We start from the raw sequence: 12,804 nt of genomic DNA on the forward strand, positions 1-12,804 counted from the left end.
AGGGGGCACGGGTTCGTGCCCCGGTCCGGGAGGATCCCGCATGCCACGGAGCGACTGAGCCCGTGGGCCATGGCCGCTGAGCCTGCGCGTCCCGCAATGGGAGAGGCTGCAACGGTGAGGGGCCTGCGTGTCGCAAAAAAAAAAAGGAATGAGACTGATATATGCTACAACATGGGTGAACCTCGAAAACATTATGCTAAGTGAGAGAAGGCAGACAAAATGCCACACATATTGTGTGCTTCCATTTAATGATATGTCCAGAGTAGGCAAATTCATAGAGACATAAAGTAAATTAGTGGTTTCCAGGGGCTGTCAGTAGGGAGAATAAGGAATGACTGCCAACTGACACAGGGTTTCATTTTGGGGTGGTGAAACTACTCTAAAATTGTTTGTGGTGATGGTTGCCCAACCTTGTGAACATACTAAAAACCTATAAGTTGTGCACTTCAAAATGGTGAATTTTGGGCTTCCCTGGTGGCGCAGCGGTTGAGAGTCCGCCTTCTGATGCAGGGGACACAGGTTCGTGCCCCGGTGCGGGAAGATCCCACATGCTGCGGAGTGGCTGTGCTCCGCAGCGGGAGAGGCCACAATAGTGAGAGGCCCACATACTGCAAAAAAATAAAAAATGGTGAATTTTATGTATGTAATACTATCGCAATTTTTGAAAAAGGACACAGGGAAGTGGGTATGTTGGTATAGCTATACTATGTCAGGCCAGAAAACCTACCAGATGACTCTTCCATAGGAGGACCTGGAGGATACACCATCTACCAAAGCAATAAAGAATGTGCTGGTGAAAGGGCACCAGAATCACTATGAAGTTCAGTAGCGGCTCTCTTTTGCAGGCTGGACTGATGATGGTAGGCGATGCTGTTATAAAACTGACTTCCTTATTAGCAATGGAGTTAATACAACCCAGAAATAATTGAACCAGGTGGCATCACACACGTGTCAGAAACCATGTGGACGCAATTATGATAATAAGCAGCAAGATCAAAGCGGCAACCAGGGGCCCCTGACCTGCAGAGAGTTATGGAGATAATTAATAAAACATGGTGTCACTTGCTGAAAAATAGATGGGCAGCCAATAAGGGTACTAATCGGTTTGTACAAGCAAAAGAAAACAAAGAGGGTGTAGGGAATGGAACTATTTGGGAGCAAAGTTTTTGAATAGTATTGAAATTAAGTTGGTATTAATCTGAACAACATTGTTATAAATTAAGATGTTAATCATAATCCCAGGAACCACTAATAACTCAAATATATGTATGACAGGGAAATTAAAATGTTACATTGGAAAATATCTTTTTAGCACAAAAGATGGCAAAATATAGGAATAGAGGAGCAAAAAAGCTATGGCATATGGAAAAGAAGGCAAAATGGCAGTTGTAAATCCTTCAATATAAAATGACTCAGCCAGTTGATCCCCCCTTGGTCAATGACCACACCATTTCTGGCACAATAGATACTTGAAGAAAGTGGCCATGTGGCAGACATTGAGGCTATCCTGGGCCCATTAGCATGGGTTCCCACTTATCAGTTATTGCCTCTGCCAAATGTCCACCTTGACAGCAAAAGAGATCAATGCTGAGCTTCTGATATGGCACCATTCCTCAAGGAGCCCAACCAACAAGTTGGTGGCAAGTTGACTGAAAGTTAGAATGTTTCGTTCTGACAGGAATGGACAAATATTCTGGGTAAGGATTTTTTTTTTTTTTTTTAGCGGTACGCGGGCCTCTCACTGTTGTGGCCTCTCCCGTTGTGGAGCACAGGCTCTGGACGCACAGGCTCAGCATCCATGGCTCACGGACCCAGTAGCTCCGCGGCATGTGGGATCTTCCTGGACCGGGGCACAAACCCGTGTTCCCTGCATCGGCAGGCAGACTCTCAACCACTGCGCCACCAGGGAAGCCCTGGGTAAGGATTTAAAAGTCTTATCTTCAGGCCTCACTCTGGGCTTAAACAATATTTGATCCACCAGCAGGGGACTTCACATAACATTGCATCAGACCAGGGGACCCAATTTACAGTAAAAAGATGTGAGAGTAGACCCATGACAATGGTATCTGCTGGTTGTATCACTTACTGCAACACCCTGAAGCTTCTGGCCTGACAGAGCATTGGGGTGCCATGCTGAAGGTATGGCTGACGTGTTAGCTGAGATGCAATGCTCTGTGAGTGCCATCCCCCTGGATACATTAAACACATTGAATCAAAGATCTTTATTTGGTGCTGTGTCCCCAACAGGAAGAATACATGGGTCTGAGAAGCAAATTATGGAAGTACGAATAAACCTGCTTATCATTATTCCCAATGACCCAATGGGAAATTTATGCTTCCTGTTCCTGCGATTCAGAACCCTGCAGGGTCAGAGGACCTTGTTTCTAAAAGGGGAATATTTCCACCCAAGGATACAGCAAAAGTCCCTTTGAACTACTAGCTTAAACTTCTGCTGGGCACTTTGGGCTCCTAGTATCCAGGGATGAGTGGGCTGGAAGTAGAGGCATCATCTTAGCAGGGGTATTAACCCTGATCAGCAGAAGGACTTAGGTCTGTTGTTATACAATAAGGGTAGGGAAGACAGTTTTAGCACTCGGATGATCTGCTTGTGTGCTTCTTGTTATTCTCTTGCCTAGTTGCAAGAGTAAATGGATAATGCAGCAAGGACCTGGCGACCAGGAACCCAGACCTCTCTGGGATGTGAATCTCGATCATGACGCCAGGTAAGTCACTGAGGCCAAGAGGAGTGGTAGCTGAGAATGAGAGGAATTTAGAAAGGATGGTTGAGAAAGGAGGCTGTACGTTTCAATTGCAGGCCCAAGACCAGCTGCAGCAGAGAGGGCTATCGTTTGTTTGTCCTACAAGCCTTCCTCTTCTAAGTTTCCCCAGGAGGAGAGGCTCATCAGAAACCTAAAGAAGCTACTCCTCAATGCATATGAACAATTAGATCCGGGAGCCGCACAGGGAACGAACGTGGAGATGACCCACTGAGATTTCCCTTTGCAGAGGGACTTCTTGTCCCAGCTACTTGGGGCACTGTCAGCAGACAGCCTTTAGGCTTTTGGCAGCAGAGAGCTGCCTTATCAGAGCTCACACCCCTTTGGAGACAGCTTACATCCATTAACTGATCAACGCGTGGTTTTAAAGCCCAGCCATTTCAGCCTGGTTTGGCACAATGCTGAAGGACCGTTTCAGCTCCAGAGCTCCTCATGGGGTCATTTCAGGCTACTGGGCTTTCCTTATATGCAGCCTGCTTTTCCTTCCGTCTAAGCCTGCTTCCTTCTCTTCTATTCCACAGGTGTCGATCCCAAAGGCACTCCCTGATAAACATCCTGGACAGTAAACTCTGACTCAGAGTCTTCTTCCTGCAGAGCCTGAACTGTGAAAATGCCCTGTCATCACAAATACTTTTAGTATGTATATTTTACTAGTGAATATTCATCTAGATAACCCCAGTACAATATCAAAATCAGGAATTTAACATTGATATGTTACTGTATAATCCTCATACCCCATTCAGATTTGGTCAATGGTCACAATAATGTCCTCTGCCCAGAAATTGTGCATTGTATTTAGCTGTCTGTTCAGTCTTCAATCTTGAACGGTTCCCTAGTCTTTGCTTTACTTTCATGACCTTGATACTCTTTAAGATTACGGCCACTTATTTTTGTACAATGTCCCTCAGTCTGGGTTTGTCTGAGGTTTTGTGATGATTAAATACAGGTTATCTTTGGTGGAATGATTAGAGAAGTGATGCCATGTTCTCACTGTATCCTATTAGGTGGCACATGACTTCAATCTGTCGTGTCACTGGTGATGCTAACTTGATTAAGGTGGCATCTGCCTTGTAATTAAGTATTTTGTGGGGAAGTACTTTGAGGCTATGTAAATATCTCATTCTTCATAATACTTCCTAGTTATTCTTTTTAAAATTTATATCTGTATTAGCCAAGGAATTTCTATTTTATTCAGTGGACAGTAACCCATTACTGTCGTTATTTTGACACTTGGACTGTTCCACATTTGGTCACTGGAAGCCTCTTCAAGTTGGCTTCTTTATTCTCTTAACATAACTCCATCATTCTTTTGCACTTCCTTGCTTGCTGCATGAGATAGTCCAAGCTTATTTTGTACTTTTCCTGCTCCAGCCCTGGAATCAGCCATTTCTCCAAGGACCTCTGGTTCCTTTTGGCAGAGAATGGCATTCAGAAACTAAGATCTTGGCGTTAGATGTGCTCATTGCTATTGAGGTATCAACTGTTCTTAGGCCCTTTCAGCAGACAGATCTAGGGAATATATGAAATATATGTATGTATATGTATATATGTATTTATGTATATAAATTTACATTTATGTTTACACAAACACATTTTACATCTATATTTCTATATGTATATATATTCAAAATCATGAGTTCACACTGATACCTCCAATTTCAATCCAATACCAGCTAGTTCATTCTAGTTTTTTCATTATTCATATATGTAACTACCATCTCTACCGGTAACAAATGTAACTCCCATTATCCTTAGTATGACTATTATATTTCATCAGTCCTTCTGTGCATAAATAATCTCCTGTGATTACCCCTTCCCCCTGTGTGGACACCTCCTCACCTTGCACTGGGCTGCTGCTCTGCCTGGATACCTTCTGTATCTTGCTTGGGCTCCAATGCCCCAAGCTGGACCATCCCCTGCACAGTCACCTTCCTCACCCTGGTCTGACTCTGACACCCTGTGCCAGATAGCCTTCCTTCAATGGATGGCCTCCTTACCCAGCTTGATCTCTGCACCCACAGGAGGCCTCCTTTCTTCCTCTCCCTTCCCCTTCCCCATGTGGATAGCTATCTTACCCTCATTGGGTTCCAACACCTGGCAACCACAGGCTAACCCTCTGCAGGGACTCCATTCTCACTATGCTCAGGATACCACACCGGTCTCCCTCTCCGTGGGCGGGACATGCTCCTCATCCCAGTCAGGCCACCCTCCACACAGATGCCCTTCTCACCTGTCTTGGGCTTTGACACCTGCACCTGGCTGACCTTTTACCCAGGTGCCCTCCTCACACCTTTCAGCCACCACAGTTCCACACCCCCACAAAGGACACCAACCTTGCTTGGCTCCATGAATTGGCTTTTGGCCTGATTTGTACAGAAAGGAGAGGGAAGAGGATGGGAAGGTAGAGGAAGAAGTGGCAGACCATTAATTCACTCTTTGAAGTTCATTTTTTTAAAGTTTTATTTTATTTATTTATTTTTTGGCCATGCCGCATGGCTTGTGGGATCTTAGTTCCCCAACCAGAGGTTGAACTGCGCCCTCAGCAGTGAATGCATGGAGTCCTAACCACTGGGCCACCAGGGAATTCCCTAAAGTTCATTTTTAATAGAATCATTTTTCTGATATTCACTTCCATTTTGGTTTGGGGCTAGATTTATTTCCTTTTTTCTGACTAGATTTATTTCTGACGTCATGTCTGTTAAATTCATGTTTGCCAAAAGAGCCAAAGCTGCCTGCTCAGCCCATTCCTTATCTGTGATGGCCACCATCTCCTCTACCAGAACAAGATGGCTCACACAGGTCAATACACAACAGGTTGCTCACCATTCTTTTCAGTGGGGTTTTTGGGATAATATAGATATTGTTGTGCATATTTAGAAAAAGGGTATCTTGCTTCCAATTTCTTTTCCCTGTTTCCTTTTTTTCTCTTCCTATCAAAACTGTTAATCTTGCTAGGTCAGTTTAAATAGAACCTCAGTTGCCTCTAAATTTCTCCTAGACTTTTTCCCATAGGAAGATACTTCAAAGGTATCTCCAGAGCCCAATAAGAATGGATTATTTGCTATTCTTCGAATATGCCCTAGGCTGTTCTACGTGTGAGCCTTTATTCATGCTGGTGCTTCTGCCTGGTCTGTCATCTCATTGCTTCTCCGAAGGTCAAAGCCCTACATCCTGCAAAGTACACTTCATATGCTACCTCCTACCAAAGTCTTTGTAAATATCCCCAACTCTGGACCCCAATAGAACTTTGTATGTATTTATGACATAGATCCTGTTCTGACATATTATCATTGCTGGGAGACAGGAAACTTGTTCCTTAGGTACAGGTACCATTCTTTTTCATTTATTTTCTCCCTGGAGGCCTTGCACATAGTAGAGACTACACATGTTTGTTGAATTGAAACATAATCAAGGTTTCTATACTTTATATTAATTTTTCTTTTTACATAGTACACTCTTCAAAACAAACTCCCTAGTAGTGTTTTCTGGCATGAGACCTAAATTTTTTCCCTCATAGAAGAGAATGATGTTTAGTTTTACCATCCAAAGGACAAGAAAGTTAATGTGTTTATCTTTTTTCCAATATGATGCAATAGGTTGTATTAGTATACCAAGAGGTACAATCTAATCTCAAAGCAAATTCATATTTGCCTATGCAAGCCTATATTTTTATCCTGCCCAAATGGTACACCATTTTGACTGTTGCAATTATTAAATATTGACATTGTCCTAGAACATATGCATTACTTTGCATAGTGAATAAAATCATATTTTCACCTGCAGAGAGATGGCCCCAATTCCTCACTCCCCACAGGAATTATGTAATTACAGTAGGAGACCGACCTGCTTCTTTTGTGTTGGTCTTAGCCTGGATTCTCATAATCTGTTCTGAAGTAGGGCAGTATCAAAAATCTAGGCTGCTTTGTCATATTTTTTTCTCCATTTAACTGTTTATTGCAAGGCCAATCATTAGATTGTAAACTCTTTGACTTGGAGTTGTCTTCCAAGTCTTTTGTATCCTTCTTTTGTAGGTGATGATAGCATACTGTAGATGTGCAATGAATGATTTCACCAAATTAGTCTTAGAGTGCTTGACTTCACTGGGCCGTCACTTCTAAGCTTGTTGTGTTCAGAAGCCAAAAACACGGACTTTTAGTGTTCTTCTCCTGCAAGTTCTTACTGCTTTTAGACCTCTGTTTATCCCTAGTGGCCTGATAGCTATTGCACCAAGTTTTTAGAGTTGGAAGTTTAATGAATTTTAAGATTCTCTCTCTATGTCATGCCTTGAAATTGGAAGAACTGCGTAGAGAAGGAAGGGTTGGGGACCATGAAGAGCTTTCCTGCTTAGAAAGAGAACTCCTTCTGACAGGTATCGGTGGTAGGCTGAGTTATGGCTCCCCAAAAATGTCCATGTCCTAATCCCCGGACTCTGTGGATATTACCTTGTATGGCAAACAAACAAACAACCAAAAACTTCCAAGACTTTGCAGGTATGACTGAGGATTTTAAAATGGGGAGATTATTCTGGATTATCTGAGCGGGACCTAAATGCAATTCCATGCATCCTTAGAATAGGATAACAGGAGATGTGACACATAGGAGAGAAGGCAATATGACTATGGAGGCAGAGACTGGAGTGATGTGGCCACAAGCCAAGAGGTGCCAGCAGCCACTAGAAGCTGTAAGAGGCAAGAAACATGTTGTCCTACTGTCTCTGGAGGGAGCACAGCCCTGCTGGCATCTTTATTCAACCCAGTGAAACTGATGAACTTCTGGCCTCCAGGAATGTGAAAGGATAAATTTCTGTTGTTTTAAGCCATCAGGCTGTGTGGTAATTTGTTACAGCAGTTACAGGAAACTAATACAGTATCCTATATCTCAAATGTTTCTATATTTTCTTTTTACTGCTCCCCTTATTTAGCCTATATGTATGTATATATCCCATTTTGTTCTTTCTTTTCTTCCTGACAGATTTTTTCCTGTGGGTGTCCCTAAGAAAACAACTTTTCATACCCTTTTCAATTACTTAGATGTTGGGTTTCAAAACAATTTAATAAACATTTAGGGACCATCCACTGTGCCTCTAACATTGTTTAGAGACTTTGGGGGGACATAAAGAATAAACATAAACTCCACCCTCAAGTATCTGTAAATTAATTAAGAAATAGTTTACATAATGTTATGACCCAATGTGCGCTAAAGTACAAAGATAAATACCAAAGACAGGAAGTGCTGTAGAAATTCAGAAAAGTGAGTAACCTGTGAGGGGTATGGAGTAAATTGGGTGGGTTTTATTGAATAGGTGGATTTTGAAGGCCGGCATTTGGACAAAAGGAGAGGAGTTTAGATTTCATCCTCTGGGCAGTGATAATTCATCAAGAATTGCATCCCCACTGTTATTTCTTTTTGCAGTATGAAAGTAATCTAGGCTTTTCTTAAAACATTTCAGTGATATAAAAATTAGAATGTAAATATATCCCTATAATTCCACTACTCCTGGAGAAAAGCTTTGCTATCAACTTGACATATATTCTTCCAGATTTTTTTCTGTACATATGGTAATCTTGCTTATATAATTATTACAGAAATGGGATATGCTGTGAATATTCTTTTCCCACCTGCCATTAAAGACTTCTGAGCAAAATGAAAAGGAAAATCATATTGTAAGATGATTAATCTTACGGCAACATGTATGTAGATCTCCCTACTCTGTTCTAATTACAGTATGGACTGGACTTCGGGGAGAAATGGAAACAGAGAGAGAGAGAGAGAGAAGCTAATAGCTGTTACAATAATGTGGGCAAAAAAAATGAGGGTAATGACTATGGCAGTAACTGAAAAAGTAAGAGATTGGGAAATTTTTCTATTAAGAGTTAGGAGATATATATATATTTCCAGATCTTGGGCCACATAAATAAAAACTAACTACTCCTTTTAGCTTTGAGAGAGGGAAAAAGATGAAAGATTCCATTTATCCACATTTTAAGTTAGTCACATGCTCTGATTGTACTAATAGCAATTCCAAAGGGAAGAAATTGCTTTCTAAGCAGTGACAGCAGGGTTATGTATTTTATATATAATGATGTCTTTTGTGATTATGAAAGCATTATATAATTATAAAAGCATTTGTAGAAAACATGGAAAATATTGAAAAGTAAAACAAAGAATAAAATCACCCAGAACCCCATCACTCAGCCATAACCACCATGTACATTTTGGCGTATTTTCTTTCAGACATTTTCCTGTGCAAAGGAATGCACATAAATGAAATTGAGATAATACAGGATACTTCTCTGAAACATACAATTTTTACTTGGCAGTGTCATAAGCATCCTCCCATGTCTTTAAATATTCTTTTAAAAATCTTTGTTTTGTCAAATTGGCATTTTTATTCATTTTTGTGTGGATTACAACAGTGGTGCAATTTTGTTGTAAAAAATGCAAACAAACACAGAAGTAAGTAAGGTAGAACATGAAAGTCTTCTCATAATCTCACCTCCGAGGGGTATAGAGATGTGCTGGAGTCTGCTCACACTGGCTTATTAAGCTAATTGTGTGCATACATCAAGAGCTTGGAGTACTTACGCTGTGGAGATCGGCAAACACCACCTATCAACGATTATTTTTCCCCCCTGGAAAACTGGTTGTTAAACTTTTACCAGAACATCACTATGCTATATCCTCCTAGACATTTTCTGTATATTTAAATATTTATTTACATAAACAGAAAACATCCAATTTTCTTTTTTCCCCCAGCTTTATTGATATATAATTAATGTATAACGTGTGAGTTTAAACTGTATAAAGCAGTAATTTGGTACATGTGTGTATTGCAAAATGACTACCACAATAATATTAGTTAACACATCCATCACCTCAAATAGTTACAATTTGTGTGTGTGTGTGTGTGTGTGTGTGTGTGTGTGTGTGTGTATGGTAAGCAGACTTAAGATTTGCAATCTTTGCAGTTTTGAAATATACAATATGGTATTGGTTGTTGTTGTTTTTTTTTTTTTAGCGGTACGCAGACCTCTCGCCGTTGTGGCCTCTCCTGTTTCGGAGCACAGGCTCCGGATGCACAGGCTCAGTGGCCATGGCTCATGGGCCCAGCCGCTCTGCGGCATGTGGGATCTTCCCGGACCAGGGCACGAACCCGTGTCCCTGCATCTCAACCACTGCGCCACCAGGGAAGCCCACAATATGGTATTGTTAACTGTGGTCACCATGGGGGGTACATTACATACTCAGGACTTAACAAGTGGAATTTTGTACTTTTGACCATTCTCACCTACTCTCTCCTTGTTGTGTCCTCTCACCCCCAACCCTGGCAACCATCAATCTACTCTCTATGAGTTCAGGTTTTTTTTAGATTCCACATATAAGGAAGATCACACAGTATTTATCTTCCTCTGTCTGTCTTATCTCACTTGCATAATGCCCTCAAGTTTCATCCATGTTGTCTATAGCAGGATTTGCTTATATTTTATAGCTAAATAATATTCCATTGTGCATTTTTCCACGTTTTCTTTATCCATTCATCCATTGATGAACACTTAGGTTGTTTCCATGTCTTGGCTATTGTAAATACAATGCAATGAATATGGGGGTACAGATATCTCTTTGAGATAGTGATTTCACTTCCTTCAGATACACACCCAGAAGTGGAATTGCTGGATCATATGGTAGTTTTATTTTAATTTTTTTTGAGGCACCTCCATACTGTAGAAAACATCCAATTTTCCCATTGGCTCTGGCAATCCAACAATATATTATGCCCCTCTACTTCAAAACACATTCATCTACCTAATCCTTGCTACTTAGCACTTCACTCTGTGACTGCGTTATAATTTATTTGAACAATTCTCCATTGATGGGTGTTTTGATTGGTTCCAATTTCTAGCTATTATAAACAAAGTTTCAGTGAATATTTTGTCCATATATATCTGCATATTTGTCAAATTATTTTCTTGGGATAAATTTCTAGTCAGGAGATGTTGAATCAAAGAGTATTCCACAATTTAGATAGATGATACCAAAATCCCTTTAAACGGTTTCTTATTTTTATACTCCCTTCACTGGTGTATGACAATGCCCTGAAAAACATAATTTAAATGATTGCATAGTATTTCAGTTTATAAATGTCTGATAATTTATTTGATCAATTTCTTACTATGGTGTTTACAGTATTTCTCATTTCTATAAACAATGTTATAACAAACACCCTTGAAAATCTTCAGGTGAATCTCTTATTTTCCTAAGCTAAATTCTTTGATATGGAAGAACTACAGAGTCAAAGGTAAGAATATTTTTATGACATTTTTGTACATATTATTAGCTTCAGGTCAGTATTTAGTACTTAAGTTTTTTTTTTTTTTAAGAATTTACTTGATGCTAAATAGAAAAAAAATTTTTTTCTAATGACTAATATTGTTTTTGGAAATAAAATCTTATGGCTCTTAAATAACCTTTAGGCTATTTTCCATTTAATTACTTCTTTGGGATTTTAGGCCCAGGATTCTACCCTATTCCCCCATCCAAATTTTGTTTCTGTGTTAAGTAGCAGGTTAAGTAGCAGATAAAAAGTATAACATATAGACGTGTGTTTGCACGTTGGAAAGTTAAATGTATCCATACATATATATGAATCATTTTTTTAAATTAATTAATCAATTTGTTTTTGGCTGCTTTGGGTCTTTGTTGCTGCGTGTGGGCTTTCTCTAGCTGCGGCAGGCGCTACTCTTTGTTGCGGTGCACGGGCTTCTCATCATGGTGGCTTCTCTTGTTGTGGAGCACAGGCTCTAGGCACGCGGGCTTCAGTAGTTGTGGCATGCGGGCTCAGTAATTGTGGCTCGGGATCTCTAGAGTGCAGGCTCAGTAGTTGTGGCGCATGGGCTTAGCTGCTCTGCGGCATGTGGGATCTTCCCAGACCAGGGCTCAAACCCGTGTCCCCTGCACTGGCAGGCAGATTCCCAACCACTGCGCCACCAGGAAGTCCCTATATGAATCATTATTAACCTTACATAGTCGCACCCATTTAAGGTATGGGATTAACCCTACCTGTCATTTCCTTAATGAGTAACGAAATAAATTGCAGTCAAAGAAATGAAATCTTCACTGGACTCTTTAGGGAAATTTCATATATGAAACCCAAGAAAAAAATCTAAATTTCCCCAGAAGGTAACAGTTACTTTATTTAAATGTATCACTTTATCAGTAGATACATAAAAATCAGAGTGCTTATAGCTGAAAAATATTTCCTTAATGTTTGCCAGTCTTAAAAGTACTGCTTTTTTTTTAATTGGGAAAAAAGAGAAAACAAATGGATATTTCTAAATATTTTTATAAGAAGTGTTTTGATTACTATCTAAAGTTAGTGTTTTTCAAATCTCTCCTTCACACCCCAAGTCAATTTTTTGTTAAGGAAAAATTGGTGAGGGTATATGTGGGTGTGTGTCTCATTTTGCAGAAGGAGGTCTCTTCAGGGTATACCATCACCACCTTGTGGCCTTTTGCCATATTACTGTTAAGGGGTTTAACACCATAATGCTCTTTTGCAATTGCAAGCATGAAATACAGTGTACCTCCTTTTGGTAATCCTTCTGTGGATTAGGTGAAATAAACTGAGGGCCAGAAACTGCCTGCATGTAGGGTTCCCACCCAATGGTGAGATGATATCCCTGCATTTATGTTGTGTTTTCACATGGTGCTAAAACAACCAGTTGAGTAAGGAAATCTAGTGAAGAGATGTAATGAGCAGTTTTACTGTAAAGTGAAACGTTCAGTTATCTTTTGTGTTTTGTGTTTGCCGAATCTGTTTTAGTGATTCCTTCTGATTTGTAAAAATATTGGTTGGCACGGGAGCCTGTTAATCTCCTTTTTTCTCTGTTTCTTTGGTTATATTGTTGGAGTGTTTTCTCATTTTTGTTTCAATATTCCCCCCTGCCTTTAGTACTATTTTATTATGTTCTTTTTTTAAAAAATGTTTTTTTTCATGCTTTTCTCTTGTAGATGATTCCTCCTTTCCCTT

General features: G+C 40.2%; 1 long non-coding RNA gene across 1 annotated transcript; it reads left to right on the forward strand.

Moving 5' to 3' along the window:
• The first annotated feature begins 1,862 nt into the window (after nucleotides 1-1,862).
• LOC112411006 (uncharacterized) lies at nucleotides 1,863-5,300 on the forward strand. The gene is made up of 3 exons (XR_003005547.1): nucleotides 1,863-1,917; nucleotides 2,637-2,723; nucleotides 3,299-5,300. It is a non-coding gene; the product is annotated as an uncharacterized LOC112411006 (long non-coding RNA).
• Nucleotides 5,301-12,804: the final 7,504 nt, after the last annotated feature.

The sequence above is a fragment of the Neophocaena asiaeorientalis genome, unplaced genomic scaffold (assembly GCF_003031525.2).
Source record: "Neophocaena asiaeorientalis asiaeorientalis breed wild unplaced genomic scaffold, Neophocaena_asiaeorientalis_V1.1 scaffold506, whole genome shotgun sequence".
NCBI lineage: Eukaryota > Metazoa > Chordata > Mammalia > Artiodactyla > Phocoenidae > Neophocaena > Neophocaena asiaeorientalis.